The sequence below is a fragment of the Rhinolophus sinicus genome, linkage group LG13 (genome assembly GCF_036562045.2).
Source record: "Rhinolophus sinicus isolate RSC01 linkage group LG13, ASM3656204v1, whole genome shotgun sequence".
In the NCBI taxonomy this organism is placed as follows: Eukaryota; Metazoa; Chordata; class Mammalia; order Chiroptera; family Rhinolophidae; genus Rhinolophus; species Rhinolophus sinicus.
The window spans coordinates 60,409,539-60,436,480 of record NC_133762.1 but is presented as its reverse complement, the minus strand read 5'-3'; the positions used below and the strand labels follow the sequence as shown (position 1 = coordinate 60,436,480).

General features: G+C 46.1%; 1 pseudogene; it reads right to left on the bottom strand.

Annotated features, from left to right (window-relative positions):
* The window catches only part of LOC109438470 (pre-B-cell leukemia transcription factor 2), a 92,075-nt pseudogene extending 66,130 nt beyond the window's left edge, over nt 1–25,945 (bottom strand).
* Nucleotides 25,946–26,942: the final 997 nt, after the last annotated feature.

Genomic DNA, 26,942 nt, shown 5'->3' with positions numbered 1-26,942 from the left:
GGAAGTTATCATGGACACCACAGAAATACAAAGGATCATCCAAGAATACTATGAAGGACTATATGCCACCAAATTCAATAACCTAGAAGAAATGGACAAGTTCTTAGAAACATATAGCCTTCCAAGGCTGAACCATGAAGAACTGGAAAATCTAAACAGACCGATCACCAGTAAGGAAATTGAATCAGTCACCCTAAACCTTCCCAAAAGCAAAAGTCCGGGACCAGATGGCTTCACTAGTGAATTCTACCAAACCTTCAAAGAGGATCTAATACCAATCCTGCTCAAACTCTTTTAAAAAATTGAAGAAGAGACACTTCTCCCTAACTCATTTTATGAGGCCAACATTACCCTGATACCTGGTAAGGACAACACAAAAAATAGAAAACTACAGACCAATATCTCTGATGAGTATACATGCAAAAATCCTAAACAAAATTTTAGCAAGTCAAATACAACAATGCAGTAAAAAGATTATTCATCACAACCAAGTGGGGTTCATCCCCTGGGCACAAGGATGGTTCAACATCCACAAATCCATCAATGTGATACATCACATAAACAAAATAAAAGACAAAAATCATATGATTATATCAATTGATGCAGAAAAAGCATTTGACAAGATACATCATCCATTTATGATTGAAACACTCAATAAAATTGGTATAGAGGGAAAATACCTTACCATAATAAAGGCCGTATATGACACGCCCTCAGCTAATCTCATAATTAATGGTTAAAAACTGAAGCCCTTTGCTGTACGTTCAGGAACACGATAGGACTGTCCCCTATTACCTCTGGTTTTCAACATAGTGTTGGAAGTCCTTGCCAGAGCAATCAGGCAAGAGAAAGAAATAAAAGACATCCAAATTGGGAATGAATAAGTACAATTGTCACTCTTTGCAGATGACATGATGCTATATATAGAAAACCCTAAAGACTCCATCAAAAAGTTATTAGAAACAATCAACGAATACAGTAATGTTGCTGGCTACAAAATCAACGTACAAAAGTCCATTGCATTCCTATATACTAACAATGAAATCTCAGAAAAAAAAATACAAAAAGCAATTCCTGTGCAATTGCAGCAAAAAGAATAAAATACCTAGGAATAAACTTAACCAAGAATATGACGGACCTATATGATGAAAAATATAAGACATTTATGAAGAAATTGAAGAAAACACAAATAAATGGAAAGACATTCGTGCTCATGGATTGGAAGAATCAAAATAGTTAAAATGGCATTATTATCAAAGCAATATACAGATTTAATGCAATCCGCATCAAAATCCCAATGGCATTTTTTAAAGCAATAGAACAAAAAGTCATCAGATTTGTTTGGAACTACAAAACACCCCAAATAGCCAAACCAATCTTAAGAAAAACGAAAAGTACAGGAGGTATCACACTCCCTGACTTTAGCTTGTATTACAGGGCTACAATAATCAAAACAGCATGGTATTGGCAGAAAAACAGACACATAGACCAATGGAATAGAATTGAGAACCCAGAAATAAAACCACATAAATATGGACAGATAATTTTGACAAAGAATCTGAAAACATACAATGGAGGAAAGACAGCCTCTTCAATAAATGGTGCTGGGAGAATTGGATAGCCACGTGCAGAAGAATGAAACTGGACTGCTATCTGTCTCCATGTACCAAAGTTAATTCAAAATGGATCAAAGACTTAAGCATAAGACCTGACACAATAAACTACATAGAATAAAGCATAGGTACTAAACTTGTGGACTTTGGGTTCAAAGAGCATTTTGTGAATTTGACTCCAAAGACAATGGAAGTAAAAGCTAAAATAAACGAATGGGATTATATGAAACATAAAAGCTTCTGCACAGCAAAAGAAACCATCGAAAAAATAAAGAGACAACCAACTGAATGGGAGAAGGTTTTTGCAAACAGTGCCTCCGATAAGGGGCTAATATCCATAATATACAAGGAACTCATGAAACTCAAGAACAAAAAAACAAACAACCCCATTGAATAATGGGCAGAGGACCTGAAGAGACATTTCTCCAAAGAGGACATACAAATGGCAAATAGACATATGAAAAAATGCTCAACATCACTAATCATTAAAGAAATGCAAATCAATACCACAATGAGATATCACCTCACCCCAGTGACAATGGCTATCATCAACAAGACAAATAGTAACAAGTGTTGGAGAGGCTGTGGAGAAAAAGGAACACTCATACACTGTTGGTGGGAATGCAGACTGGTGCAGCCGTTATGGAAGGCACTGCGGAGGTTCCTCAAAAAATTACGAATATAATTACCATATGACCCAGCAATCCCTCTTCTGGGTATCTCCCCCAAAAATATAAAAACATTTATCCATAAAGACACGTGTGCTCCAATGTTCATTGCAGCTTTGTTTACGGTGGCCAAAACATGGAAACAACCAAAATGTCCTTCGATAGATGAATGGATACAGAAGTTGTGGTATATATTCACGATGGAATACTATTCGGCGATAAGAAAAGATGATATAGGAACATGTGTGACAATATGGATGGATCTTGAGAGTATAATGCTAAGCGAAATAAGTCAGACAGCAATAGCAGAGAATCATATGATTTCACTGATATGTGGTATATAAACCAAAACCAACAAAAGAACAAGACAAACAAATGAGAAACAAAAACTCATAGACACAGACAATAGTTTAGTGGTTACCAGAGGGTAAGGGGGGTGGGGGGTGGGAGATGAGGGTAAGGGGGATCAAATATATGGTGATGCAAGGAGAACTGACTCTGGGTGGTGAACACACAATGGGATTTATAGTACATCTGAAATCTATGTAACTTTACTAACAATTTTCACCCCAATAAGTTAAAAAAAAAGTCAGATGGGACTTGGCAAATGACTTTGGACTATAGGGAGTTAAATAAGGTGACGCCACCTTGCATGTGACAGTACCTCAATTCACGATTTGATGGATCGTTTGACTGTCCGGCTGGGAACATGTCACTATGTAATGGTCTTGGCCAATGCTCTTTTCTCCATTGACATTGCACCCGAGTGTCAAGAGAAGTTTGCTTTTACTTGGGACAGGTGCAGTGGACTTTTCAAGTCCTTCTTCAAGGATAACTGCACAGCACCACTATCTGCCATGGGCTCATAGTCCAGCATTTTGCACAGTGGGATCACCCGTCCTCTGTGGCCTTGTTTTATATGTAGATGATATTTTATTAACATCTGATTCTCTTTCAGATTTAGAGCAAACAGCTCCCTCTCTTCTCCGCCACCTGAAGTCACATGGCTGGGCGGTGAATGAGGAAAAGGTCTAAGGCCCTGGCTTATGTGTCAAGTTTTTGGGTTTTGTGTGGTCATGTAAGACAAAGGTCATACCTGAGGTGATTATTGACAAAATATAAGCCTTTCCCCCGCCGCCCAACGTCTCCCAACTGCAGACATATTTGGGTCTGCTAAGATATTGGCAGGCATTTGTACCTCATTTAGCACAAATGCAAGACCCTTGTATAACATGATAAACAGGGGCCTCATGATATTGGACAGAGGCTATAGAGCAAGGCCTTCATTGCCACGAAACGGTCAGTGCAGCAGGCACAGGCTCTGTAAGTAGTGGACCCCGGCCGCCCATTTGAACTTGATGTTCACGTAACCCAAGAGGGGTACAGATGGGGCCTCTGGCAACGGCAGGAGCGTCTCTGGATGCCAGTGGGATTTTGGTCCCAATTATGGAAAGGAGCGGAGGTCCGCTACTCTCTAATAGAGAAACAGCTGGCTGCTGTGTATGCAGACCTAGTGGCCACAGAAGCCATCACAGGAACAGCACGCGTGTTGGTTCGAACAACATATCCTGTCCAGGGGTGGGTCCGTACATGGACCCAGGGACCCAAAACGGGGGTGGCAACAGACCACCACGCTCGCCAAGTGGGGTGCCTACTTGGAGCAACATAGTACCCTTAGTTCAAGCCCTTTGAGCACAGAGCTACAACAGGTCCTGGGGCCTGTGGAGATTGTAGCCCAGGCTGAGCCAAGTGCTCTGCCTAGAGGGGAGGACTTGGAGCCCTCGCCCTACAAAGAAGGACAGTCCCCAGTACCTGAGGATGCCTGGTTTACCGATGGTTCTAGCCAAGGGGCTGCAGCTGTTTGGACGGCTATTGGTGTGCAGCCCAAAACAGACACCATTTGGTTTGATACTGGGATGGGCCAGAGTAGCCAGTGGGCTGAATTACGGGCTGTGTGGATGGTAATCAGCCACGAGCCTGGGCCCCTAGTTATTTGCACTGACAGCTGGGCGGTGTTCCGTGGCCTAATGTTGTGGCTCCCTACATGGAAACACCAAAACTGGTTGGTGGGACACGGTCCACTGTGGGGTCAAGCCATGTGGCAGGACCTGTGGGACCTAGGGCAGAGAAAGGAGGTGACCTTAATGCATGTCACAGGTCACTTCCCCTTAGTGTCCCCAGGTAATGATGAAGCAGACGCCCTAGCACGGGTACGATGGTTAGAGCGGGCCACTGATGTGGCCCACTGGCTGCATAGGAAATTGCAGCACGCTGGAAGCTGAACCATGTGGCAGGTGAGCAGACGCTGGGGCCTGCCTTTAAATGGCAGGAGATAGCAGATGCCTGCTATGACTGTGCCGTCTGTGCCCAGGACAGCCCCCAAAGGCGGAGGCTCCCCTGGGAGATACAGCAGATTATGCAAGGGAGGGTGCCTCTCACTCGCTGGCAAGTGGATTACATTGGACCTCTGCCGAAGGCCCACAATGCTATATATGCGTTTACAGCAGTGGACACTGCTACGGTGTTGATGTTTGCTTGGCCCTGTCTTTCTGCGGATCAGCGGCACACAGTGGTCGCCCTTACACGGCTGTGCGCCCTTTATGGGTGCCCCCAAGTCATTGAAAGTGACAGGGGTACCCATTTCAAGGGGCAAGAAGTGCAGCGCTGGGCTGCCAGGATGGACGTGCAATGGTTGTTTCACACTCCGTACAATCTATAAGCAGCTGGCATGATTGAACGCTATAATGACCTTTTGAAGCAAGGTCTCCAGTTGTCAAAACACCCTCCCACGATGCGTGACTGGGCCTCACATCTATGGCACGTCCTGAGAGTCCTGAATGAGAGACCACGGAAGGTAGGGCCCGCACCAGTAGAAGCTCTGCTACATCGAACGGCCGCTCCCATTCAATTACAAGTTACCACAAGAGAGACTCTGTTAAAGCCAGGCTACGGCAGTAATGGGAACATTTTGCTGCCAGCACCCACATGCTTGAAAGCTGGGGAATGGCAGCAATGGACTTGGCCCTGGCAGGTCAAAAGCCCCCACTGTCGATGGTTGGCTTGATAGCCCCATGGGGGGGCTGGTTTGACTCATGATTTGCAAGTGACACCAGGGGTGGTGCTGAGTGGCCACTGCAAGTGACTGTAGTATACAGAGGTCGCGACACCAGGATGAATTTGCAGGGAACCAATGTGCTCTCACTATGGCTTATTATGGTTCCCCTGTTCTGTTACATGTTGAAACTCCACAAGGGACCCCAAACACTGCCTTAAAGGTCTGGTACCACAAACCGGGAAAGGTGCCAGTGGCAGCGACCCTCCTTTCCCTGGACAAAAAGCTGGCATATATCCTCCCAGATGGAAGGTATTTTCCATTGTTGGTTCCTAAGACTACTGTTTCTTTCCATCCGTAGGTTCCTGTAGGCTAATAAGACACAGGGACCCTCACGGAAGATGCGTGTCATGTAAATTGTGAGGTGAGACCCTGTAGGGGTGGAGTGTGGGGACAGAATCTCAGAGAGCAGTTTCTAGGCTCTGGGCCTCACATGGAAAGGTACTGGCTTGGGTAGTAGATGGCCATCAGCTGTGGCTAGTTGGCCATCAGCTGTAACCAGTTAGCCAATTAGCCACTGATATAACTGCCTCGGCTGTGTTGGTTGGTCGGTTGGTTGGTTGGCAGGCAGAGAATCCAACAGCAGGTTGCAGGTCGTGTGGATCCAGACTCCAGTGAAACTATAGTGCCACCAGTGAGACTATAGTGGTATGACTCCCTTATCTATTGCTCCGTGAGTGTTCCTTTTTGGCCTTGCCATATCCTGCGTTCTTATGTGGGGAGCGGGAACTGAGACCCCTCAGGCCGACTCTCATGACATATGGCACAGCGAGCAGGGTCCCCTGCATGACACATATGCACAGCTCCAATCCAAACATGCACTCCTGAACCTCTCTCCCTGTCAGTTTTTGTTTTTTGTTTTCCTTTCTCCTCAGCTCATGTGATTCACTTTGTTCAGGTCATTTTAATCACTATACTATTTCCTAAGTTAAAAAAAATTGGACTGTACTAATAGAAGATAAATTTAAAAACTGCTTTTATTTTTTTAATACAGTTTTTTGTCCCCTTGTTTTTTGGAAGTCTTGGCTTTGCTCGCTGTACCTGCTGCTTTATTTCTTTAGACCTAGCCAGAGAAAATTCCCCTTCCACACAAGATATCTGCAAAATCTGCTGTCTCATGTGCTTATCAAGGGCTGAGATAGCCGCCTACTGGCTAACTGGCCTCACGTTGGTGAAATCCTCAGAGACGTGTGCTTGCAGCTAGAGACAACAGCTTTCAGCTGTTTTTGGCAGCCTTGACTTTCCTTTCCCTGAGCAGGTCATAAATCTCCTGGTAGTGAGCTGCCCTCCTCCTTTGGGAACACAGGACACACAGTGGCAGCTTGAGGTCCCATAGCTTCCAAGAGATATGAACAAAATGTGGCAGGAGGGTCTGGCAAGTGCCATTTTGCCCCTGCACAGTTGTTTCCTCTGGTCTATCGTGGTCTCATCCCTCAGGAGGACTTCTGCCTGTGTTATCTTTCCTGTGGTTGTGCTCCTCACTCCAAGCATGCAGGCAGTAGTCCTCTGAAGATAGACAACTTCAATGTGGCTGAAATTAGGGGTTTTCTTGAGCCTTTGTAACTCATGATTGTGTAAAACGAGGACCTGGAGTTACAATTCCTTGCAGTATTTCAAAGCTGTTAGGCCTTCTCAGCAAGTCTGGGGCCAAGGAGAAGCAATCCATATCCCCATCATCCCACCCCTGCCATCCCCCACTCTCTGCTCTTTTGCTCCCAGTTAAACATGACTAGGGAATCTGAGACCTGGCTGCTGACAGGAGGCACATTCACACTGGCACCAGCCGGAGACTGCGGGTTCTTGATCTCACTCCCAGGGGCAGACCGCAGTTCCGAACATTACATTCTTTCTGACCTGCCTTTATCCTCACAAGACTGGGTGCTGCCCCTCTAATTCCCCCTTGCCCTCCCAGAGGTCTCTGTTTCTTTTTAAATCCTTCCTTTCTTTTACCTTCCGACCCAGAAGAAGGAATACTGGCAGTGCAGTTGTGCCCCTCAGTTCTCTGGTGTCAAGCCCCACCCTTTGATCTTTGCCTCCACCGGGGAAGCTCCAGCCATTCCATCTGCAAGCAAACCTCCCACATGCAGACCAAACATGCACACACAGCACACATACCACATGCACATGCACACAGTACACATGGACACACACAAACCCAGCACACACTCACATCAATACAGGGGAATAGCACACACAAACATATCACATACCATACATATACTCACATCATCTACACTACACTTCCCCCAAATACACCACACATATACTCACATCACACACATTGCACGCACACACACGACACACAAACTCAATCACATATTACATACACAAACTCATACCCACATATCACATTCCCCCACAAACACACAACACACACATACCACATACCATATACACAACACACATAGCATACATACCACACAAACATATCACATGCCACACTCCCCCCCCACAAAACACACATACCACACAAACACACATATAACACAGACCCACACACCATAGTCCCATCCATACCACATATACCACAAACACATATATACTCAAACACAGACCCACACACAGATACCACACAGTCACACACACTCCCACCCCAGGCACAGACCACATGTGACAGCCAGCCTTAAGACGAAGATCTGTGGGGTTGAAATCTGAAGGAAGCCGAGAGATCACTGTTCACGGCTGGCTCAGAGGAGGGGAAGGCAGCTTGGCAGATTGCAGCAGCAGCAGTTCTGTCCTGCCCTATCTCCTGGGCATTTCTTGCTGCTCCTCTTCCCGAGGCCTTCCTGGCACCACTGGAGCCTGCTCAGCCTGGACATGACCAGGGGCCCTCAACTAGAGAGACGAATCTGTGGCTAATATCCTGCCTTCCCATTTGTTCATGTGTCAATTTGGAGACACATCCTACCTCTTTCCTCAGAGGATCCCAGCAAGACAGCCCCACCTGCTCCCAGGGGGTTACCATCTCATGATGTTCCCAGCCCTGGGCTTTCTTCCTTCTTGTCTTAACCCCACACATCATACTCTTCCCCTGCTTCCTGGGACCAACCCAAATACATGTGTTTCCCTGGCTTGTGTTGGGTCTGTTTCTAGGGGTAATTCTGACAGAGCTCACGTGGCTCACTGTGTCGGCTCTGCTGTGTCTCAGACTCTTCCAGTGGTGGCTTTCATCTCTTTTCCAACACCAGGTCCTGTCCTTGACCTCTTGTCTTAGGGGCTTTGTTTCTGTTTCCTGGAGTATGAGTTGAATAGTGCCCCTCAAAAAAAGACACGTTGAAGTCCTAACCCCCAGTTCCTCAGAATGTTACCTTATTTGGAGTAGGGTCTTTATAGAGTAATCAAGTTAAAATGAAGTCATTAGAGTGAGGCCTAATCCTAAAGGGTCCTTATAAAAAAGGAGAAATTTAGACACAGAGACAGATAGTCATAGAGAGAAGACAATGTGAAGAGACACAGGTAGAAGATGGCCACCAGGTCACCAGGTGCTGACACCTGGGTGTTTGCCTGTCCCTACCTGGAGCATCAGATCTGGGGACACAAGCGCACTGCATGTGTTCTTCATTCCTACATAACCTAACCTGACTGCAGGTGCACAGAAAAGTTTCTATGGGTGATTGACTAGTGATTCACATCATGATGTGAAGAGGGAATAAGAGCCTCCATGCTTGCCTGAGGCCTGTGCGATGCAGTGGAAATGCCCGTGCTTGCTCTCATTCTGGAGGTGTGTGTGACTGGCGGGGAGATGCGGTCTAGGCAATGACACTGGATGTTCCTTAGTCTTCTCCCCTGTGAGATATAAAGTAATTCCTGCCTTCCATGCTGTAACCCAGGGCAATTCTGAAAACCCTTGAGTAGGTAAAGCATCAGCCAGGACAGTCACGTGGCTTTCAGCTTGACTGGTCATCCTAAGGGCAGTGTTTCTCAAAATTCCAGAAGCCCTTGGAATCGCCCAGTGGTCCCCTGTGTGGTGAAAAGAACATGGACTTCGAGGCCAAACAGAGTTCAAATTCCAGACCTGCTGCTTCCTAACTTTTTACATGAACAATGGCGATGGGGCTACATAACCACAGAGAACTTATTGTGAGTCCTTGGCACAATGTGGGCACTAAGTGATTAAAATTTAGCGTTGTCACCAATAAATGGTAATACTAAGGTAAATGAACAAAAAAAACCCCAAACATTTAACACTTAAATGTACTTGTCAATATCCTAAAATGCTACAGTAGCTGCTAGTGATCTGGACATGAAGCAAAGGTGGTAAAAAGGACAGAAGAGAAAACTCACTAGGCCACAGAAGTACCAGGGGAAATACAGGTGGGAATTTCAGAAAAGCACCAGAAGGTAGCCAAAGAAAGTCTTCCAGGGGAAAAACCAGGCCTTCAACAATTTTCTCTTCACACCCTTGGCCAGGAAGGCATAGGAAGACTCACTCTCTGACGTTTCTTTATTACAATGGGGTTTTCACCTTGGGGAGTAGAACTGGCCTCGAGATGCCCGAGGGGAGGGTCCTACCCCAAAATGTGGAGGATTTTTTCCATCCTCTCTTGTGTCAAGCTGGGCCCTGGGTAACTGACTTCAGGTAGAATCCTGTTGTCTTTTTCTTTCCTTTTTCCTTTAACAAACATGTGGGTAACAGCTCATCTGGGCCCCAATGGTCCAGGAAGGAGGTCCAACTCATCAGTTGTTTACAGCTGCTACATCTGTCTCCTTGTCTGGGAACACAGAGGCTGTCTTCAGTCACCTTCAGGAAGGACTCTGCAAACAAAGGTATCTCTTGTCCAGGAAAGAAGGGGATGCCCTGGCCCCCAGGTATCTCACGGTCCCCACAGAGCCCTCTGGGTTCTGGGCAGGGCCTGGTCTGAGTTTCCTGGTGTGGGCTGGACTTTTGGGTGGCTCTCAGGGGAACAGTCCTCAAAATCTCACTCAATGCAGTGATGGAGCCACAGCATGCTGTCTGTGGTCCAGGATTTGGAGAGAGAGACCGAACGAAGGGGCTGGGCAATAAGCAGAAGGCTGCTCCCAAGTCCCACACACTATGCCCCGGCATCTGCTATGGTCCCGAACCTTTCTTCTGACCCTCACTGTGAGCTGGCTGTTCTCCTGGAAAGGTTTGTCCAGGCAGCTGCCAACATGCAGGATGGAGATTCTACGGATATCACCTCTAGAGCAGACTACATGCCGTTTTACCTAAAAAGAAAAAAATAAAATGCGAAAAGCAAAGCAGATCACCTGTTCTTGGCTTATTACAATTTCTATGACTGTGCTCTCAGTGGGGCTGCTCACAGGCTCAGGCCGGGTCACCTCTGAAGAGGACCTTGAACCTGTGGTCACTTGTGTCCTCGTAGAACCTGGATAGCTCATAGGTGTCATCTTTTCCTATGTAGAGTTGTTTGTCCAAGCCCTCTGCTCCTCTTGGTTGTGGACAATTTTGGTATGTACCATGCCAAATTTAAGCCCAACACCATCATGGAGCTCTTCTTCTACACCAAGAAGCATGCTCAATGTAGAACAAACACTTCTCTCAGGGAGGGCTGGTCTCATTGCCAACTGTCCACCACAGCAACTTGAAGCACAAATGTAGTTCCATGCCCACAGATGGGGATGGTGCTAGGAGAACCTTCCTGGAAGACTTGATGGCAGCATTGGGTTTTGAGGGATGACTAGGTGTTTGGAGAGGGGAGAGAAGGAGTGTGGAAAGGGAGAAGCAAGACATTCCGGGGAGGACATATAGCATATTCAATGCCACGAGACAGACCAGTGAGTTTAGGAAATGAAACAGCTCAGGCTGTAGGAGGGTGTATTATGAATGCATAGATGGGTCTGATAGAGAGTATACATTGGGCTGCCTGATCACCTTTTCCTTACAGGCCTTCTGCAGCCCACCATTCCGCCTTTCACATAACTCAAGTTCCTAGCACACCCCTGTTGGCTGCCATTAAGCCTTCTGGAGTCCTCTCGGTCCAGCCATCCTTAACCTGCTGTATTCTCAACCAGGTTAACTCCCCTCCCTCTCCCAACCAGGCACAATACAGCCAAATCCCTCTACATCCCAAACTATGGATCCCAAGTCAGCCAATACTTGCTCGGGGTATCAGCATTTCTCACCTGTGTTATTTAACCTGATTCTCACATTGATTTCTGAGAAATGAATATAGGGAGCCCTGTGTCCAGGAGAGAAAATGGAGGCTCAAAGATCATGGCTTATTTAAAGCCAGAACCAGTAAGTAGGGAAACTGTTTCTTGCAACCTGATCCGGGGGAAATGTCCAACGTTTCCTCACCACACACACCCACGGGTATTTTAGCATTAATAGAAGGTCACTGTAGGTGGGAAGTATTTTCCTGGCAAGTGAGATGGGTCCTGCAAGTTCAAGTTCAAAGGGCTGAGACCTGGTAAAGATCATGACTAATGTTTTCTGAATACTGAACACCATGAGTACCTTCTCTAATTGCTCCTCATGAGGTGATGATGTGGGGGCTTTATTTCCCAAGTCCTGAGGTAAGAAAGCTGAGGCTTCGCTGACACAATTGATTTACCAGGTGGCCAAGCAGAGGAAGGCGGTGCTTGCTCTGGGCTCTCAGGCCCTGTGCAGCCAGATGCCACAGCAGCTAAGAGAGCCAGGCAGATAAGCAGCTGGATCCTGTCGTTGTTTCCCAGCAAGGCAGAGGAAGAGGAAAAGGACCGCCTCTGCCTGCAATGCTTCTGTGTTCTTCAACACTAGACCAGAGCTAGCCATCTAGATATGCCCTGGCTGGGAGAAAAAAAGCAACTCAGAAACTGTTACTGATCTGACAGGTTGCTAAGGAAAGAGCTGCTCACACCCTGGTGCGCTGGGAGGACTCTCATGTTTTGTCTCATCTTGTAACTCTTTCTTGCTTCACAGGGGCTGAAGACAGCAGACTGGCCCTGTTCAGCCTTCAAAGAACACTGGTCCTCCCTGTTCCCTTCCCCCTCTCTCAGGGGCCTCATTGGCCCTGAACACATTTGAATCATTGGACAATTCAGATACAGTGACCGAATGTTATTGATGGCATAACAATTGACCTTCATTGATAGTGGAATTTTGGAAACATTGACTCTGCATGTTTGAAACTGATTGCTACTTGGCATTCTCCTTCCTAGTTTAAAAATAAACAGAACATATAACAGCTAGTGGGTCTCAGATACCACACAGGCCACGTCCTTACTTTCATAGTTGAGGAAACAAAGGCCCAGATAGCCCACCTGTGATAAAGAGGTGAGAGCTGAAAGTCCCTCTGACCCCCACTCCCGCTGCAATACCACTGGCTGGCTGTGGGGTTCAGCCACAGTGGACTGAGTGAGTGGGTGGATGCAGAGACAGAGAAAGGATGATGCTCCATGGCTCCTGGAAAAGGAGCAGATGGTAGCCACAAGGACTACTCTCAGCTCCTTAAACAGCAGAGGAAACTGTCCTCAGTGGGACCAGGAAAGGTGCATAGGTAGAGTTCTCAGGGAAGCAAACCCTGAGACTGGAATAGCGTGCAGGATGCATCTTAGGCATGTTCCTGGGATACCTGCTGGGAAGGGACTAGAAGGGGCTGTGGTGAAGCTAAGGGACAAGCAGTCCTGTGATGCCAGCTGGCCAGAGGCCCCAGCACACCCTGTAGGGAGCTCTAACACTGGCATGATACTTCAGAGTTGTCCTAGGAAAGGACAACTCATGTGGGCCCCCACATTAATCAGTCTTTGGAAGCCACTTCCCAGGAAGGGGGCCAGATTGGGTGAGGTGGCTTTCTGTAACTGAGGCAACCCCCCAGGGAGCTGACCATGCAAATGAGGGTTCTGGAGCTGGGGGTACACCCTTTATTCCTAAAGGGCATTGAAGGATGTGTCTCAGCATCCTCTGCACCCCATCTCTGAGGCATCAGCATCTCTCAAGATTTGGATCACGTTCTAGTGGGAATTTGGAGCCAGCAGCCTTCCTGCAGATGCTGTGGCAGCCTCCTCACCATCACTCTTTGTTAGCACCACCAATTCTGCCCACCCAGAGTCACAGAATTTTGTATATACTCTCCATTTGCTGACATCCTTCAGGGTGATTGTGTGCCTGATTCTACTGGGAAAGTTGAAGTAGACAGGCCAGGACAGCAAGAAGCCAGTCAGGCTAGGAGCATCCATCTCAAGTATAATTAGCAGAACTGGGCAGTACCCTTCTGCAGCATCCCTGGCAGGAGATCCTGAGTCTCTGCTTGGACCCAGGCAGCAATGGCAAAGCAGAGTACTACACAGAAATCGTCCCACAGGCAGCACTCAAGAGTGAGCGAATATTACCACTGAGCTGCAGTTTGCTCAGCTCTCACATTGGTTCTAGAATTATCCTGTAGGGACAAAGGGAAGTCTGGCCCATTTTTTGTGTGCAACAGTACTCAGATACACAGTCTGAATCTCTGATTCCATCTTGTTTTGTCATCAGAGTCTGTGAGGTGGAAAGTACACTAGAGAGGTAGCTAGGGGCTTGTCATGTACCCTTGCAGGCCAAAGTAAGTTTTCCTGACTTTCCCCCTCTAGTTGTGATGGGAAACCACTGGGGGCTCTTTCTTTTTTTTGTTTTCATCCTTGTTATTTAAATGTAATGTGCATCCAGAAAAGTGCACAAATTAATTGACCTATAGATCACTTTGGGTAGTATTTCAATCTTAACATTATTAAGTCTTCCAAACCAGGAATGTAGGATGTATATTTATTGCTTTAGATTTTTAATTTCTTTCAGCAATCCTTGGTAGTTTTATAAGTCTTGTACCTCGTTGGTTAAATTTATTACCAAGTGCTTTATTCTTTTGGATGCTGTGGTAAATGACAATTTTTAGCTTTATTTACCACAAAAATGTAAAGTTTTCTTAATTTCATTCTCAGTTTATTTATTGATAATGTGTAGAAATACACTGATTTTTGTGTGTTGATTTTTAAATTCTACAATTTTGTTGTGTGTGTTCATTAGCTCTAATAGTTATTTTGTGGGTTCATTAGGGTTTTCTACATGTAATCATCTGAGAATGGAGATAATTTTACTTCTTTCTTTTAGATTTGGACATGGTTATGGACTAAATTCTGTGTCCCCCAAATTTATATGTTGAAGCCCTAACCCCCAGTAGCTCAAGATGTGACTGTATTTGGAGATAGGTCCTTTAAAGAGGAAATTAAGATGAAATGAGGTCATATGGATGGGCTCTAATCCAATCTGAGTGGTGTCTGTATAAGAAGAGGAAATTTGGACCCATAGGATATATGTGCACAGAGGAAAGACACAGCAAGAGAGTGGCCATCTGCAAACCAAGGATAGAGGCCTCAGGAGACACCAAACCTAGCAACATTTTGATCTTAGAATTCCAGCACCCAGAACTATGAGAAATACATTTCTGTTGTTTAACATCTCCAGTCTGTGGTATTCTGTTATGGTTGCCTTAACAAACTAACACAGATACCGTTCTTATATTTTTGAATAACGACATTGACCCTTCAGGAAATTGTGCTTTGTCTTTTTTGTACCCTGAGGATCCAGATCAAGCCAGAGACATGAGTTTCTGAGGCCCTAGAGCAGATAGGGACTGGGGTGTGGCTAACTTTAAGTAAATATTTAATTGATTCTCTGTAAGCTGCAGAGGACCTGCTTTCTTTGATCTGTGATTTCTCACAGGGAATGATCAGCCTGCCCCCAATCCTCTTGCTTACACATCCAGATTCCAGAATGTAGAGAAAAGAATGTGTCTTTCAGAGGGAGAGGTCCCAGTGTTGCACCTCCTTTGATAGTTGCTTCTGCTCCACGGCCTTGGCCAGGTCACAAGCCAGGTCTTTTTAGGGATTTGTCTGCAGAGTTAAGGACCTGAGTAGGATTTTCTGGCAGAGAACTATAGGTCTTACACTCATGTGGGGAGAGAACATTATTCTGGTAAATAGGATTTCCTGGCAGGGCGGGCCGGGTGAGGCAACATCCTGAAGAAATAGAGTCCTCTTCTCTTTTCTTCCTACTGTCCCCAAGCCGAGCCAAGTCTGTCCTTGCCATTTTAGGATAGCTTTGCCCTCCCCTCCCATGACCTCAACAACCCCACACCCACAATGGGTATGGACAAGTTACCTTAATGATAAGGCTCATTGTAATCTTCTTCTCAGCCCCACCCCATCCTCTCTTGTTATTATTTGGTCCTGGTGTTGGCTGTCATTAAAGGGGTGACTGTATTCCCCTTTTGGTTGCCTTACCACTAGGGCTGCTGCCTCCCCCTCTCCCATGCCAGAGAGTCAGGCCTTAGGAGGCCCCAGCCCTGCCTGAACCACTGCCCAGTGGCATTGAACATAAGACATAAAGAAGGGGGTGGGCATCCAACTCTGTTGAAATTGATTTTCATCTTCAGACAAGGCGATCCTCTTCTTGGACCTTCTATGACATTTCCCCGTATGCCTTTGTAGACCACTAAATTATATCTCCAGTGCCATTTTTCTTTCCTGTGAAATGGGTATAATGATATGGCCGACCTATGTCCCATGGGGACCCAGAGGTAGCCAATCCAAGATGTAAAGGCAACATGAAGAAAGGACAGCTTGGGGAATATTTTTTTTTAATTTTTTAATGACAATGTCCCCTTCCAGAGTCATTCCATCTTTGGGTTGAGAAGCTACCTCCCAGCATGGAGACAAAACTTCATGTGAGATCATGCATTGGTACAAGAACAGGAAAAGCCTTTGTATATGTGTCTGAAGGCTAAAGCATTCTGAGCTTCTGCTGCCTTTTCCTTTAGACTGAGTCAGCCCTCAATTTCACTGTGGCTTGTCCATCCATGACTCATATTTAGGTTCACAATTCTTCTCTGGCTCAGGAGTTTGACTGTAAGAGCTGTATCTACATTTATGTTGCCTCAGTTTTCACGTCTATAAAACGGGGGTGCTAGTACCCATTTCATGGTGTTATTCTGAAGATGAAATGAAATAGTGGTTACAGATGTTCTAGGAAATTCATCCTAAGAAAATAATGAAATAATTATGTACAAGAATGTTCACCAAAGAACAGTTTATTAGAAAGAATAATCAGAAATAGTCTAAATGTTTAGTACTAAGGAATTGTTACAGCTATACATCCCATTGTAGGATGCCAGGATGTGGTCCTCACAAATGATGCAGATGTACTTTCAATAACATGAAAGGTTGTTCACAAGAGGTTGTAAATTTATTTAACAAATAGACTGTGGAATACTTTCTTTAGAATAGTCTTTGGTAGAGTGGCCACATTAGTCAGGCTAATCATTGCTTTCCTACCCAAGTATCTCTCCCCTTGCCCATGTTCCAGTGGCCAGTTTTGTGTCAGGATCCCTGTCTTAATCATGTTGATCAGACCAGAAGTGGGTAGCTGAACAAAGATGAGCCAACCAGAGTTGTTCTTTTGAGAAGAGAAACAGAGTCCTGGGAAGCAGACAGTGCTGAGCATGAGTGCTCTTGGGTATGATCACCTGGGGACAGAGGCAATTGGAGAAGTACAGAAAAAAGATCCACAGCCACAGGGAGAGACAGAGCGAGGGAGACAGAGAGAGCATGAGAATGGCCACCTGAATCCTTGTCATCATCATGGAACTCAGCTGTATCTCCTCCCAACCTTATCACCAAGAGATGCCTTTGTGTCCTGCTGAGAAAATTCCTTTTTGGTTGACATAGTTTCTGTTCTTTGTAACCAAATCATGGCTGACAACAGAATGATCCATGAACATGTAAGGTTAAAATGCTTATTGTTGGGTACATATTTCATATAATTTAAGTTATTTTTCTAAACTTTTCAATATTTTCTACACTGATTATTCATGCATTAGTCGTTTTTAAAAAATAACAGAAAGAACATACGCTTAGAAAATATATCAGCAGCTTTTTATAAAGTTAAACTTTAACTTACCAACAATTCAACTTTGAGGTATTTGCCTGAGAGAGAGGGAAACATGTGTCCACACAAAGACCTATACTCAAATGTCCACATCAGTTCAGTTCACAATGGCCCCAGCCTAGAACTGGCCTCGTGTCCATTTTAATGAATACACTAACTATGGTACATCATACAGTGAGATATTACTAACAATAAAAAGGAATGACCTACTGAGGGTGCAACACCACAACATTGACCAAAAGAAGCCAGACACAAAGGAAAAACATACTGCATGTTTCCTTTCATGTGAAATTTGGAGTAACTGAAACTCATGCATGGTGGCAGAAAGCAGATCAGCGGTTTTTTTTCTTGGGTGGGGTGACTTCGGTGATTTCAAAAGGATGTGGGGAAACTTTTGGGTATGATGAAAATATTCAATGTCTTATTTGGGCTGGTGGTTACGCTGGAGTATACGTGGTATGATCAAAACATATGGTGAATGTTTAAATTTAAAAAAATTACTACAGAAAAAGACATATTGCCATTAATCCCTCTCAAAAATACCCCCTCTTGCTTCAAATACACTCATCCCATTGTTCTTGAAATTTTCTGAAGCACTTCTGAAAGTCCTCTTTCATGAGTGTCTTTAGTGGCGCTATCATGGCTGCCTCCATGTCCTGAATCATTTTGACTCTGGGGAAGAGCCAGAAGTTGCACGATGCCAGATCCGGTGAATAAGGTAGATGAGGACACACCATAATGTTTTTATTTGATAGAAATTGCTGTACCAGAAGTGATGTGTGACAAGGAGCCTTTTGGTTGTGATCACAAAATACGGTGAATGTTGCTGCCCAGTGCCATCCAATGGAAAGGCAGGGATCTTCAACAGGGGAAGTGGCACATCGAATCTTAATAACTGTGTGTGACAAGTTTCAACTTGTTTGGTGCAGTCAGTTGGGTGTGAGCTACAGTTGAGAGAAGGCGTGTTTTAAAGTGTGCTATAAATCACCCTCCATCATGACAATGCTCCATATCACACATCACTTCTGGTATACAGCAATTTATGTCAAATAAAAACATTATGGTGTGTCCTCATCCACCTTATTCACCGGATCTGGCACCATGAGACTTCTGGCTCTTTGCCAAAATCAAAATTATTCAGGACATTGAGGCAGCCATGACAGTGCAACTAAGGAAAATTGCAAAAGAGAACTTTTAGAACTGCTTCAAAAAGTAGCAAGAATGATGGGATAAGTGTGTTCAAAGCAAGGGGGATAAATGGCAATGTGTCTTTTACTATAATAATTTTTTTTATTTAAACATTCACTACATTGTTTGATCACACCTCATATGTTTGTCAAAACTCATTGAATTGTACACTAAATCATCTAATTTATTGTATGTAAATAAAACCTCTATAAAGTTGAAAAATTAATTACAAACTAAAATAAAGCAAAACACCATGGGGAGGGATACATTTGGTCATTATTAGTTGTTAAAATACCTTAGCATGAATTCGTTGAGCATGGATGAACTAGTCACACGTGGCCCAGGACAGGTGAACAGTGCTCAGGATGGAGTTCAAGAATGGAGGGAGAGTCATTCTCAAGATGCAAAGGGAAGGGGTCAGTGTCATTGTCATGAGTGGTTCTGGGCCACTGAGCAGGTCAGAGGAAGATTGTGAAGAATATTGCAAGTATGGAGAGAAGCCTGAGGATAGGAAGTAAGACCTTCCACATGCTATGCAGTACATGGTGTCAGTTTCCACCTGTATCCCCTCCCTCTCACCAGCTCAGGGCAAGCAGGCTGGTTTGGCTTCTAATTGCCAGAACCTTGTATCTCTGTGCCTGAGGGCTTACCTAGGCTGTGGAAGTCTACTGGTATACAAGAGAAAAGTATGGGGGAATTAACACTCCCATCTCCTAGAAGCAGACCTCACAAAAGACTCAAGGGGTGGGGTGACTCTGAAACGCATGTTTACACTGGCTCCTAATGTTCCCAGAGGGGTTGAGCCTCAGTTGCCCACAGTGGTAACCTGATTGTCAGCATACCGTGTTTGGCCCGCCTTCCCTTCCCTGTCTGGCTTTCCTACTTCCCTACTCCTTTATCCTGTAATCAGATAACCTACTTACACTCACATCTTTGTCCTGGGTCTGCTTCTGGGAGGACTCAAACTGGAGCACATCACCAACTTTGGCTTTCTTTGCCCTTTCTGGTGTATCTCAAGACATGGCCTTGTGGGAGGCTGTTGTGGACTGAATATTTGTGTCCCCGCAAAATTCAACCAATGAAACCTATTCCCCCAAGGAGGTGGGGGCTTTGGGAAGTGATTAGATCATGAGGTTAGAGGCCTCATGAAGGGGATTAGTGCCCTTACAAAAGAGATCCCAGAGAGCTCCCTTGTTCCTTCTACTATGTGAGGTTACAGAGAGAAGACAGCCATTTAAGAACCAGGAACACACCAGAAACTGTATCTGCTGTCATCTTGATCTTGGACATCCAACCTCCAGAACTGTGGCTGAATTTCTGTTGTTCATATCCACTCAGTTTATGGCACTTCGTCATGGTAGCTGGAACTGACTAAGAAGGGGTATTGCCACTTCCAGCTGTCTGAGGTTGTTGCTGTGACAGCCAGTGTCCTTACTATCTTCTGCTCTAACAACTGCTTCTCAGGGCCACTTCTTATGGTTTAGAGACTCAAAGATCTTAGGTTCTTTCATCGCACCGCAGATCTGTGATACAGAAGTTTGTAACTCCACGGGGAATCCATATGTCCAGCTGGAGTGTCTCTTGCAGGGGCACTGGGAGATTCTGCCCTCTGAGGGCCCTCATTCCGATGAAAATTGATTTCAGTTAGGTACTGCTGTTAAGAGTTATGCAAAGAGGGGAAAGGGCCTAAATGTCCTTCAGAGGAGCAAGTCTGCTGAGACGGAATTGTGGAAGTAGTTTGCAGCATTTAACAAACATGAGAATGCAAACCACAACACAAACCAAAACAAAACAAAACCTCCCCTGAAGCTGCCAGACATCTAAGGACTACCAGTTCCCCTTCTCTTGGGTTGCAGAACCATGATAGCCTGGGAAAATTCTGTTTGTGAAGATAGTACATCGCAGCGTTTGTTCCTTGGGGTGACAGGTTAAGTTTCCTCCTGTAAGCCAGCACATTCACACTCCAGATGTCAAGATGTGATTTGTTTATCTTTGGTAGGGAGAGTCAGTGACATCTAAGCATGCCAGATGTTTTCTGCTTGTACTTCTCAGTTAGTGTTTTCTAAAATGAAATTTCTAGAAAAGTAAAACCAAGTGGTGGCTGAAATCCTATGTGATATATTGTTCATGAATTTGACTTTTCTGGGCCACTTGAACTTCCCCCCTGCCTTCTCTGTCCCTGCTGTCCCTCTGTCCCTGGCCTGGTCACTGTGGCCAACCTGGCAGTATTCTGCCCACCCTCAGAGAGCTCTACCTGACTTGCCACGTCATGTGGGCATCTCTGCTACCATGGGCTCTTCCCAGAGTCATGGGAAGCTGAGCTGTCATCACACCAGGTGATTCACACCCCAGGAGCAGCAGACAAGGCCTAAGGAAGACTGTCAGTACACAACTAGCATCCTCGCCCGTGGCTGGGGTAATGTTTAAGCTCAGGATTTACAGAGTTGCTAGAGTTTCTTTAGGGATTAAGCCCATTACCCATCTCATACTGCTGGCTTGCTGGCCTCCATCACTGGCCGCCTTCCTCATTGCATCACTCCATCCACTTCCCTCCCACTGTACCTGTACCTCCCAAAGAAACTGCTGTTCACAGTCCCTGAGTCAGATTTGGGGGAACCAAAGCAAGGCACACTACTTCAATTTAGTTTCTAACACCTAGGATCAAACACCTGGATGGGAAAAGAACAAAGCTCTTTGTTTAGTGCTAGGACCACTCTTTACCTGTCCCCATGCTTCCTTACCAACCTCACTTCACAGTCTGCATCCTCACAGTGTTCCTGACACCCACCCCTTGAAGCCCTCCTGCTCCCGCCTGCCTCTGCATTCTGCATACCCCTTTTGTCAACAAGAATGAATGCTCTTGGCTTAGTGGACCCAACTCAAGGGACTTCTCCTTGTGTGACCTCCTCTAATTTCCTCCAGAGTTCCTGTTGGTTCCTCTGTGCTTCAAGAGCTTTCAGCATCTCAGTACAGCACAGGTACCTGTGGTGTTGTATTCCTGGGCTCACAGTGAGCCCCCTCCACCAATGCCTTATGGATTGGGCTGTCTTCGCTCACTGTGACATGGTCTTATTCCTCATATACCTTTGGTGGTAACGAAAAGGGCTGACTCCCAATAGCATTTTATTTTAAAGGAAGAATAAGCAAATGGATACATTTGTATTCTGTTCTCCATGGAGTTACCAGAGTAACCTTCTTCTTTTTTTTTTTTTTTAATTAAATTTATTGGGGTGACAATTGTTAGTAAAATTACATAGATTTCAGGTGTACAACTCTGTATTACATCATCTACAGAGTAACCTTCTTACAGCACAACTCAGCTCCTGCCTTTGCCCATCTGCTTATAACTTGTCAGCACACTGATGCATAACCAGTAACTATGAGGGATGCCATGACCTGGCCCCTGGCCCACTGTCCACAGGTTTTCCTATCATGCTCCCTGGCACTGCTCCACTGACCAAACCTATTTTCCTTTTGTTCTTGGCACACACGGGCCCAACCAGCCTTCAGGGTCATTGTACTCCCTGTCCTTCCCATAAAGAAAGCCCTCTCCAGAGTCTGCACAGCTGGCTCCACCCTAACACAGGGAGAGAGGTCACTCTTTTCCTGGCCACCTTGCCAAGAAGATGCTCACCCCAGCCTTAGTCACATAGCCCTGTGTGATGTGAGCATCAGAGCCCACCTGCTTCCTTGTTTAGTTGGTTGTTTGCTTGCTATCCATATCCCCACTAAAATGTAAGCCCATGAACCTGGGGACTTCATTTGTCATCTCTACATGTCTATTCCCAGCACCCACCACAGTGTTGGCTTGGAACATGGAGGGGCCGTTAGTACCTGAATGCATGTTGGTTTTCAATTTGCAAAACCCTCCGTGCATCCAGAGATAAAACGTAGCCACATTGACATGAATGTTACACTCAGGTCCCATTGTCTGGCATCCTTAGGTTATTAATGAAATGTTCCACACTGTTGAAGTTTAGAAATTTAAGTACATTTGTAAAAGTCAAGTGCAGTTTCCAAACATTGTCCTAAAATATATTAGTCACAGACATCTCAGTCTTCAAGAAATAAGTGTGCTGCACAAATGTCAACTTTTTCCTAAGTGATCAACTTCAGGCAAACATCTTTAGCATTGCTAGTCATGGACTGGAGAAGGTCAATGGTCCCCGGCCCCAACTCACTCAGGTATCAGTGCCAGTGAGCAGAGGTCGCTGGGTAGCCTCTGGAGCTAGATCTCCTGTCTCCACCATAACAGGAGCTGTTGGAACAATGTGCGAGGATGTGAGCACACTCCAGCAATGCCCCTGAGTTGCTCCCCTCTGCCATGAACACCATGACTCACAGCCCCCAATCTGATACATGGATAAAGCACCCAGCCCTCACTGTCAAAGTCATTTTCTCCTTGCTGGGAAAGGCCACCTCAGGTTTGTTCTGATGAGAAATTTCATATCCCTTTCTTTTCAAAGACACAGAGTGCTGCAAACTCAGTTGAAAAATAGTTTTGAAACGCTCCGCATTGAGGCTGAGCATTACAGTGAGGAGTAACACAGAAGAAAAGGCTGGGGCAGAGGTGGCACAGGAAATAGGAATGGGAAAAACAGAGGAGGAGGAAGGGAGAGAGGCAAGGAGAGAGGAAGAGGAAAGGAGAAAGGAAGGGAGATGGAAGCTGGGAAAGGTCATTCTTCTCTTCTAAAGAGAAAAGTCATGAGCCACAATCACATATGTATTTTGGCCATGAAAGATGGATAAAGGAAAACTATTTGTTTATCAGCTATATCAGGAAAGTGTGCTCTCGTTCTCACAGCTGACAGGTTTTCCCTGGAAAATGTCCCAAATAGACAGAACTAGCAGGGGCATAAAACACTCAGAGAAGCCAGTGTCTCACCCCTCAGGCAGACCTTAAGCCACAGCCTAGGAGAGGAGATGGCCCTCATTCATCCCGGCCAGCTGACAAATGACAATCTGTGAAGTGTGACGGGCCAGCCGCCACGAGTCGATGGGTTCCCGAATGGGGGAGTGGGAATGAATAAAAGACACTTTCACATATGATGGTGATCTCGGACTTCAGTGATCCTGAAGACACTAAGTTTATTTTACTGCACCCATATAAGCAGTTTGAGCACGTGCAAGTATGTATTAACATAACAAATGTAAATTCTTTAGCTTTCACATAGAGGATACAACATTCACCGAAACTCTCACAAGTAGTTATCTTATCAATTGCCCTGATAGGCATCAGCCTTCTGTGTCTGGGAACTGGGCTGCTCCCACCAAATTCCTCAGCAGCTTACAAGCTCAAGCTCCCCTCAGGTGCAGGCAGAGACAATTGCCTCAGGGGGAGGAAACAGGTAGCATAAACCGAGCCATTCTGCAAAGCTCAGAGTTTCCTGTAACCATGGCTCCCCACAGTGAAGGAGACATTTCTGTAAGGCCCAGTGCCAGGACAGCAGCTGCCAGCTCAGGGCAGCAGCTGCCATGTTTGGGGGTGAAAGCTAGCGACAGCTCAGTGCTGCACAGGAGCCTGACAGTTTCCCCAGGATGGGTTTTAGAATTGACTGGTTTGAGTTTCCTTTCTCTACTCTTCTTATTGTTCTGCCACCAGACAGGCTCCAGAAAGCATAGGAAGAAACAAGGAGAGTCAAATTCCGTCGAATGCAGGGGGTGAAAGGCTAGACCTTGCCGTCCCCAGTAATCATGGAGACTGTAATCTGCTTGAGGTCCTGCTCCCGCAGCCTGTATATCACCTGGCTGCCACCACTCAGCCTTCAGGTTCCTCCCAGTCCAGCTTAGAGGACACTTTAGAACTGCAGGGCCATGCTCTCAAACCTTGTTGGTACTTATCAGAATCATCTGCATTAAATCCAGATACCCAGGCTTTACCCCAGGCCCAAGAAATCAGAGTCTCTGGGGGTCGGGCTTGGGTATGAGCATTTCATAAATCTTACCAGATGATGCTGGCATGCAGACAAGGCTATTGTGGAAACAGACTGTGACTCTGCAGGAAAGAAGAACTGAGATGGCCTTTCTAAGTTACCAACGCATCCCCGGGGCTCTGTTCACGTCACCTCTCTAGAGTTTCTCAAGTCTACCTGCCATCTCCATCCTTATCCATACCAGTGCTCTCCACAGGCTTGGACCTGGCCTTCCTCTTGGTTTTTCTGCTTTGCTCCCTGTGTCCAACAACTTCACCACCATTTATGCCCCTCCCCCATCTCAGTGCTTAATCAACTTCAACGCCTTCTTGCTTTCAGGACAAAAACAAAACTGGTGAGAATGGCCTGCAGGCTCTGGCCTCCCTCACAGCCTCTCTCTGGTCCACTCTCTTCCTCCTGCAATGACAATGACCTTTTTTTTTTTTTCGGTAAGTCAGGTGTGCCAGCCTCATCTGACTCGGGAGGCTGCACACGCTGATGTCCATTCCCAACACTCCATTCAACCCTCAAGGCCATTCCTCCTTCCAATTTCAGTGCAGCACCACCTCCTCCAAGAAGCATTTCCTGACCACCATCCCTCCAACCACTCACAGAAGATACACTCCTTGACATGGGCCTCACACTTTTCTCACTCTGTGTGTGTGTGTGTGTGTGTGTGTGTGTGTGTGTGCATGTGCATGCATGCTAACACAAATATATAGCTGACTTTGTGACCAACATTGTCCTCCTCTCTCAGCTGCCAGGAGAGATGGCATGGTGCCTGTTTGCCTGCCATTGTATTCTGAGTACTTTGCGTGGAGCCTGGCTCATGGTAGATACTCAATATTTGCTGAGTGAAGCATGATTTCTTCTACCTGACCTGGTGAAAAGATGTTCACTGTCTGCCTCCCCATCCCTGAACCACCCTGTGGGTCTGTCTGGGCTTCCACTCCCAAGCATTTCTTCCTGGATACCTCCCATTGCCCACAGGGCTCACAGGTATCCTTCGGGCTGCTGGCCTGGAGTCTGGAGGCATCACTGCTACTTCTTCACAGCCGCCAGCCTGGTGGGCTGAGGGCAATATGTGCTTTCTAGTGAGGACACTGAGCTCATGACACTTGTGGAGCTCCCCTTGGGACTGGCCATCAGATTTGTGGCTTGTTCTTTGGAATCTGCAACTTGGGCTTGGTCTTTATGTTTGAAGCCTGGATCTATTCTTTTGGAAACTGTTAAATATGTAATTGCATGTCAAAAAGGGGGTTAACACTGTTTGACCATAAAGGATCTGAGGTTTGTAAATGGGTGCAGAAGTGATTCCAAAGTGAAAAGTCGTAGCATGTGCTCCATGATTTCATTTGTTATTCGACAACCTTGCTGTGGAGGAAACAAGCCACACTTGGTGAGTGTGACCACCACCGGCTGGTACTTGTTGGCTCTTCTGGCACCCACTCTGTTCCCCTCACAAGAGGACACCTGCCCAAGACCCAGTGGTTTCTACATGGGTCAGCCAACATTGCTTTCTCCTCCTGCTCTTTGTCCTCCTCCTCCTCCTCCTCAGACAAGGCCTTCGTCATCTTTCAGGGAGGGCAGGTGGACATTAGGTCTTGGGGGAGAGAATGACCCCCTTCTTGCCTTGTGGCTATGTTCCTAGAGAACGCTCCAGGCTCTCACCTGTTGATTTCCTAGGGCTCTGTGAGGCCTGGCCAGCAGAGGGCAGGGCCCCCACGTCTGGGATTCAGGAGGTGAACACACTAGTCTCTCAGGTCCTTTGCTCTTCTGTCTCACTTTTCCAGGCTGTACAAGCCACAGTGCAGAAGGGGCCTGGTTGGAGCTTGTAGAGGTGCAGTGACCCCAAGGGAGTTTCCCAGCAGTGGCTCCCTACCCAGAGGGAGTCCCACAAGTAGGGCTCCTCTGAGCTGGGTACCCAGATGTCCCTCTGCTGCTGCTTCTGCCATCAGTCCTGGCCCTAGGTCCAGGCCTTTCTGTCCCAGGAACAAACCAGGGCCCACCTGGATTACATATCTGTCTGTGGGTGGCAGAGGCTGGGAGCACCCTGAGGCCTAAGGAGAGAGCCCCAGATCTAGTCTCCACGCCTGCAGTGGCATGGGGGTCGGGGAGCAGCAGTCTTGGCAACTGCATGTTTAATTGACACATGCTCTTGAGTACCTACAACATACCAGCCACAGAACCAGGTACTGAGTGAATAAAAATATTCAGGCCCATTCCTTGTGCACCATGCTGTCTGGGGGCACTGACATTCAACAAATACTTGCATGAATTATTCAAAATTACTAATGTGATGAGCAGTGAGTAACAAGAAAGCCTGCTGTGAAAGAATCACTGGGGGTTCTACCTGCTCAGGGGCTGGGGGGCTGGTCAATGAGACTCTCCTCCTTTTAAAGGTAAAATGCCAGGGCTTGACCTCACTTGTCCCAAGATTAACACCTCTGTGCCAACTGTCCTTTCTGTAGATCTCCTGGCTATACCCTCCCTGCAGAGCAATTGTGTCCACCTTCCAAAGCCTGATTTAAGACCCTTTTCTGCTGTGAAGCTGCTTCTCCACACCTGCAG